The following is a 7,559-nucleotide window of genomic DNA, read 5'->3' as shown; positions in this document are numbered from 1 at the left end:
GGGTGTAACTACCATAGCGGCAGACCATGCAACTGCTATGGGGTCCAGTTGGGATTAGTTGGGATTATCTCCTCTTCTACTGGAGGTGAAAACTTGGTCAGGACTTTACCCTCTTAAGGAACAACTTTTAGCAAATGAGGCCGTGGAGAAATGGCCCAAGGATCATTGAAAGGGGTTTAGGAGGAAACCCTTCTGTCCTGTGTGGGGGGCCTGGTTTGATCCTTGCTATGGGCGCCACTGATTGAAGCGTTTTTCGGGGAAATCAGGGGAGGAGAAGGAGGAGGCTGGGGACAATGCTGACTTTAGAGAGTCTGTAAGTTTCTGAGGGTCAATGGCGTGTAGCTTTCTAATTGCGCTATAAGCAGGAGCATAAAGAGACGGATGAGAATTTTGACAATGGAGGAAACAAGGTTGTGGTAAGAATGCAGGAGAGGGACGTTAGTAAAATCTAAAACTAAGCAGATCCGGAAGAAGACCAAAAGCATGATGCTTGAAATCAAGCCAGTTGAATGAACTTAATCTGTAGATGCTTGGCTGATTGTCTCCTACTGTTCTCCTTATTGTTCATGTAATATGTTTATATTTGTAACTTTTTCTTTGTACAACTGAATAAAATAAATATTTTAGTATTTGGTGAAAAAAAAAAAAAAAAAAAAACCTCGAGCCAGGTAGGAGTCGAACCTACAATCTTCTGATCCGTAGTCAGACGCGTTATCCATTGCGCCACTGGCCCTTTAAGGCTCCTACTGAGACTGTTCATTGTTGGGGGAGTCATCACGTCAGTGGTCCTTTTTCTTATTAGCAGTAATAAGTCTAAAATTGTTATTACAGTTTTTTTCTTCTAAAAAACTATTTCAATAATTTACATTGAATATTAATAATAAAACATTAATAATAAAAGGTATTAAAAGTTTAATCTCCAACTCTATGAAGATGAAAATCATATTTTTTTTAACTGAAATTGCATTACTTTAGAGATTTCATCAGTTGTACATAATGTAAAAATGTGCTCCTTTGACAAATCACGTGATAATTAAAAAGAAGAGATGAATACTGACACCTGCTGGACCAAAAGAGGAATTTCAAATGTGTGGGTTTCCACTATATTGTAAATTGTAGAGATAAAGAATCTATAATGAGTTTATCTGGAGAATTTGGGGGCCATTTATCAAAGACCTGTTTTTCATGCCTGTCTTTAATAGCCCCTGCGCCTAATTTATGACGAGATGCTGACCTAGGGCGTTTAAAAAGTTGCAAAATGGGGTCTTGTGGCTTTTTTTTTCGCCGCAAAAAAACTGGCATAGGCTTCTTAATAAATGACCCCCTTTTTCTTGATTTATTGAACAGAATTTTAGTTCTGCAAAAATAACTTTTTCGGGGCCACATTGATTATCACATTTTCATCTATTTCTCTGGACTGTAGAGTGTAGCGCAATGGTCTTCAACATGTAGTTCTAGGGCTACCTGCACGCGTTGCGAAACACGTACCCATTGATTTAAATGTTTCTGTTCACGGAGACGTGCACTACTTTGGTCCGTGATACAGACGAAACTCGCCCATTAAAGTCTATGGGTCAGGGAAAATCACAGACACAACACGGATGGCATCCGTGGTTTGTCAGTTTTTCACGGAGAACAGATAGGCAATGATTTTAAAATTAATTTTCAGCTGAGCAATGTCTGTGGATTACGAATGACACACGGAGGGTAAAAAAGGACACGCTGACCATCCATGGATCCTTCACGGACATCTTTATGGATTAAATAAGGACGCTTTTTTCCCATACGTAATACTGACACAGAAATGTGAATGAGGCCTAAACTTGTTGCAAAACAATAACACCCAGTACGCCCTTAGGCCGGGGTCACACATGATGAAAAATCCAGTGGAAAAAATCCACTGCAGTTTTTACTGCGTTTCCACAGCTAAAACCACACAAAAAAGCTGAAAGGCTAGCAGATTTCACCCTCTCCATTGAGAAGGGTGAAATTCACAATAAAAATATATAAATTGACATGCTGCGGATTTGAAAAACACAAAACCGCAGTTTTTCTACAGTTTTGTTCATTAATTTTAGGGCTTGTTCACACGACCGTGTGAAGCCTGTGCCCGTGCCGTGGACCGCAATGCACGGGCACCGGATGTGGGGCAGCCGCATGGAGATCGCAGACCCATTCACTTGAATGGGTCCGCGATCCATCGGTTTCACAAAAAGATAGAGCAAGTGCTTTCTCCTTTGCGGTGCGGAGGCACGGAACGGAACCCCAGAAAGCACTCCGCAGTGCTTCCATAGTGTTCCGTTCCGTGCTTCGGTTGGGACATCGGGACTGAGCTTTGTTATAAATTAGGTGCTTTCTCTGCCAGCCCGGGGGGGAGGGGGGGGGACAAACCAAGGCTACTGGCCATATGCATGCCCCCATTTTCCTTCTCTCTTACAGACAAGTCTAGGAGATAATCTATTTTTTTGTAGGCCAGCGGAATAGACATACGGATGGTGACCGCACACGGTGTGCTGTCCACATTTTTTGTGGCCCCATTGAAATGAATAGGTTTATATCCATGTATCCAATGCGCAAAAAATGCAGATCGAATGCAGACAAAATGTACGTTCATGTGCATGGGGCCTAATGCTCACTGTTCAGTCCGAGGAAATATTGCTGTCACACACAGCGGATTTCCTGCAGTGAATACGGTCGTGTGAATTTACCCTAATAGAATTAGAGAAATATTCCGTACTCTCCACTTGGCAGATGATAAATGTTAAGGCTACGTCTACACAACGACATTTGTCGCGCGACATTTTTTATAATGGCAGTCTATGGTGTCGCACTGCAACATGCAACATGCTGCGACTGCGACGCAACATTTGCAGAAGATCCATTCGAGATGGATTTTTCTGCGACTGTTGCGTCGCAGTCGCAGCATGTTGCATGTTGCAGTGCGACACCATAGGCTGCCATTATAAAAATTGTCGCGCGACATTAGTGCAACAAAATGTTGCGCTACAAATGTTGCAGTGTAGTTGTGCCCTATCTGTCGTCATGTAGACGTAGCCTTAGGGCTCATGCACACGACCGTATGACCTCCGAGGCATACATCGTACGCACAGGAGCGCACAGCATCATAGTAACATATGATGCTGTGCACTCCGGTGCATACGATCTATGCCGCTCCGGGACATATAGCCCGCTCACGGACCGTATGTCTCGGAGGGCATATACGGTCGTGTGCATGAGCCCTAAGTTAGTGGTGGTCTGACAACTGGAAGCTGCATGATTGCTGAGACTGTATGAGGGAGCCTGGACACGGGTGCAGGGTCAACATGCAGAAGAGCAGCATGAATTTCCATGCAGATTTATGTACGTTTCTGCAGCCAAACTGCACCAAAAAATAAAATATACCTACAGGTTTTTTTGGTGCGGTTTTGCTGCAGATCTCACCCTTCATTAGGGAGAAACCTGCAGATAAAACGGCAAACATAATGGACATGCAGCAGATTTCTAAATCCGCACAAAAGGTCAATTTCCGCATGGAAAACACCTGCAGACTGTACATGAGATTTGTTTAATCTCTTGCACTTCTCTGGTTCCGTATTACACTGCGGTTTTTTCTGCAATGAAAATCCATGTGGAAAAACTGCACATTTTCTGCTCTGTGTGGAGATGCCCTAATGCCGTACCTCCCCAGAAAAGTGTAAAGAGGGACAACATGTGCGGCAATTATTTTGTCCCCAGTTAGTGATTATTCCCCCTTTGTGCCAGCCAGGGGCGTCGCTAGGTTAAAACATTCGGGGCCTGGGCCCTGGATGTTTTGTCCCATGCCCCGAATGTCCTGCCTGCCTGCTAGATACAACTGTATTGCCGTACACAGAAAGGCAAATACAATTGAATCTTACACTGGGAAGAGGCGAAGGACCTTTGGTGACATCACAGGTCATGTGATCAGCAAAACAGGTTGTGATAGGATGACCTGGGTGATGTCACCATCCAGGTCATCCTATCACAGCCTGTTTTGCTGATCACATGACCTGTGATGTCACCAAAGGTCCTTCGCCTCTTCCCAGTGCAGGATTGGACCGGAGTCAAGAGGAGAAGGAGCCTAATGGTGATGTCTGTACAGGAGAGGTAAGTGAAGGGAGAGGCAGAGAAATGCTGGGAGTTGTAGTTATTTAACTGGGATGTATTTTAGGGCTGAAGGGAGGGATGTTATTGACATGGAACTGTGTGCTTGAGGTGGCTGGGGGAGGGAGGGATGTTATTTACATGGGACTGTATGTTGAAAGTGGATGGTGGGGGGGAATGATGTTTATGTACATGGGACTTAATGTTTAGGGTCCAGTGTTTCCCAACCAGTATGCATTCGTTCGGCTCCGTGCGGTCCCCCGTTCCATTTTGGAGGCGGACCCCAAAATGCTGCAAGCAGCATTTTTTGTGTCCGCATGGCCTTGCGGAGCCAAACGCATCCGGATTGACACAAAATGGTGCAATTGTAAACGGATCCGTCCCCCATTGACTTTTAATGTAAGTCAGGACGGATCCGTATTGGGACTTAGAAATTAAAATCTAATACAAACGAATTGGTCCTGAACGGATGCATTCGTTTGTATTATATCGGTGCGGATCCGTCCTGTACAAGTACAGGACAGATCCGCACGAACGCAAGTGTGAAAGTAGGGTGATGTTTACATGGGATTGTGCGTTGGAGGCGGCTGGGGAAGAGGTGATGTTATTTACATGGGACTGTATGGTGGAGGGAGGATTATAACTACAGGGGGCACTGCAAATCCAGGGGACATTATAGGCGTTCTTATTACTACTGGGGGCTCTATAGGAGGGTCTTGTAGATCTGCCTTATTTCTACTAAGCGCACTATGGGGGCCTTATTATTACTGTGGGGTCTGTAGGGAGCTTTATTACCACTGGGGGAACAATAGGGGGCCTTATTTCTACTAGGGACTCTGTGAGGGTATTATTAATATGGGAGGGCTCTTCTAATAATGGGGGCATTGTTGAGGTGCATTATCACGGTTGGGGCAGTGTTACTAATAAGGGCATTCTAGAAGGGAATTACTATTGGTGGGACTATGAGGAGCACTATTACTATGGGGGGCAGTAATGTTTCTTTAGGATAGTATTTGGGGGTATGTGGGGGGGGGGGGGGAGTTGAGGTTTTGGCATAGCAAGCAGCAGGATAACACTGTGGGGACTCCAGTTGGGGGATAATGATAGAAAGTGAGGAAGCTAAGATGTCTGTGTGTCACACTCTGCAGAGACGAGGCGGCTGAGAGAAGTTGTCCAGACCGAGAAGATGATGACAGAGAGGAGACGTCCCCTGAAGGCCCTGGATGTGACAGGTAAGTGCCGCTGTACAGCAAGTACAGCATAGTGCGGGGGGGGGCATATTTATTGGGGCTTGTGCCCCGGATCTTTTGAGACCCTAGCAACGCCCCTGGTGCCAGCACATAGTAGTAATGCCCACACGGTGCCCCTTCACAGTAATAATGCCCACATTGTGCCCCTCACAGTAGTAATGCTCACTTGTGCCCCCTTCACAGTTGCTATGCCCAGATATGTGCCCCCTTCACAGTTGCTATGCCCAGATATGTGCCCCCTTCACAGTTGCTATGCCCAGATGTGCCCCCCTCAAAGTAGATATGCCCAGCTGTGCTCCCTTCTTAGTAGTTAGGCTACTTTCACACTCGCATTTGGTGCGGATCCGTCACGGATCCGTTTGTATTATCTTTACCATTGGCCAAACGGATCCGTCTTGAACATCATTGAAAGTCAATGGGGGACGGATCCGTTTTCTATTGGGCCAGATTGTGTCAGTGAAAACGGATCCGTCCTGACACACAATATAAGTCAATATATCGAGAACGGAGCCCGGCAAGGTGGTGGCTGGAGGACTCCGGTCCGGCCACCACCAAGCCGGCTCCTCATAGAAGTGAATGGGAGCGTATTGCGCATGCGCGGCCCCCGCTCACATTCATTTCTATGAGGCCGATGGAAATAGTCGATCCAGCGCTCGGCTATTTTCGCCGGCCCCATAGAAAATGAATGGAGGGCTGCTGCGCATGCGCAGTGCACCCTCCTTCACTTTCGGGGCTCTGTTCTCGGACCCGCACCTATAAGACAATGGGGGCATATCCTAGCGCTATGCTCCCATTGTCCATGGTGAGACAACCCCTTTAATGATCAGTCACTTTTTTGTGATTTAGCGCATGTGGTTCCAACACTTGGAACTTGGACTTCCAAAATAACTTTTGCAGCTTTTTATTACATGACAGAGGGATTTTTAATATATATTTTTTAGTTTTATTAGGGGGAAACTGTCCAATTATTTTTTTTTTAATTATTTTTATTTAAACTATAGCTCATTATGCACATGGACGGTATCCGTGTTTTGCAGACCACAAAATGGATACGGTCATGTGAATGGACCTTTATGACGTACTGATGCATCTGAGTAGTGTATTACAACTCAGGTGTGCATTATAAGGTTCTACAGCATCTTAGGCATGCATGAGGTTCTGAAGCATTTGAGTAGTTTATTGGGAGGATCCGCAGCATCTGAGGTGTGCATTGTGAGGTTCTGCAGCAGCTGAGGTGTGGATTGTGAGGTTCTGCAGCAGCTGAGGTGTGGATTATAAGGTTCTACAGCATCTTAGGCATGCATAAGGTTCTGAAGCATTTGAGTAGTTTATTGGGAGGATCCGCAGCATCTGAGGTGTGCATTATGAGGTTCTGCAGCAGCTGAGGTGTGGATTATGAGGTTCTGCAGCAGCTGAGGTGTGCATTGTGAGGTTCTGCAGCAGCTGAGGTGTGGATTATAAGGTTCTACAGCATCTTAGGCATGCATGAGGTTCTACAGCATTTGAGTAGTTTTTTGGGAGGATACGCAGCATCTGAGGTGTGCATTGTGAGGTTCTGCAGCTGCTGAGGTGTGGATTATGAGGTTCTGCAGCAGCTGAGGTGTGCATTGTGAGGTTCTGCAGCAGCTGAGGTGTGGATTATAAGGTTCTACAGCATCTTAGGCATGCATGAGGTTCTGAAGCATTTGAGTAGTTTATTGGGAGGATCCGCAGCATCTGAGGTGTGCATTGTGAGGTTCTGCAGCAGCTGTGGTGTGGATTATGAGGTTCTGCAGCAGCTGAGGTGTGCATTGTGAGGTTCTGCAGCAGCTGAGGTGTGGATTATAAGGTTCTACAGCATCTTAGGCATGCATGAGGTTCTACAGCATTTGAGTAGTTTTTTGGGAGGATACGCAGCATCTGAGGTGTGCATTGTGAGGTTCTGCAGCTGCTGAGGTGTGGATTATGAGGTTCTGCAGCAGCTGAGGTGTGCATTGTGAGGTTCTGCAGCAGCTGAGGTGTGGATTATAAGGTTCTACAGCATCTTAGGCATGCATGAGGTTCTGAAGCATTTAAGTAGTTTATTGGGAGGATACGCAGCATCTGAGGTGTGCATTGTGAGGTTCTGCAGCTGCTGAGGTGTGCATTGTGAGGTTCTGCAGCTGCTGAGGTGTGCATTGTGAGGTTCTGCAGCTGCTGAGGTGTGGA

General features: G+C 46.0%; 1 non-coding gene across 1 annotated transcript; it reads right to left on the bottom strand.

Moving 5' to 3' along the window:
* Positions 1-660: 660 nt before the first annotated feature.
* TRNAR-ACG lies at positions 661-733 on the bottom strand. Its single transcript has one exon. It is a non-coding gene; the product is annotated as a tRNA-Arg (tRNA).
* Positions 734-7,559: the final 6,826 nt, after the last annotated feature.

This window comes from Bufo gargarizans, unplaced genomic scaffold, assembly GCF_014858855.1.
Source record: "Bufo gargarizans isolate SCDJY-AF-19 unplaced genomic scaffold, ASM1485885v1 original_scaffold_889_pilon, whole genome shotgun sequence".
NCBI lineage: Eukaryota > Metazoa > Chordata > Amphibia > Anura > Bufonidae > Bufo > Bufo gargarizans.
Note: the sequence above shows the minus strand (reverse complement) of the source record. Positions and strands in the feature narration are given on the sequence as shown.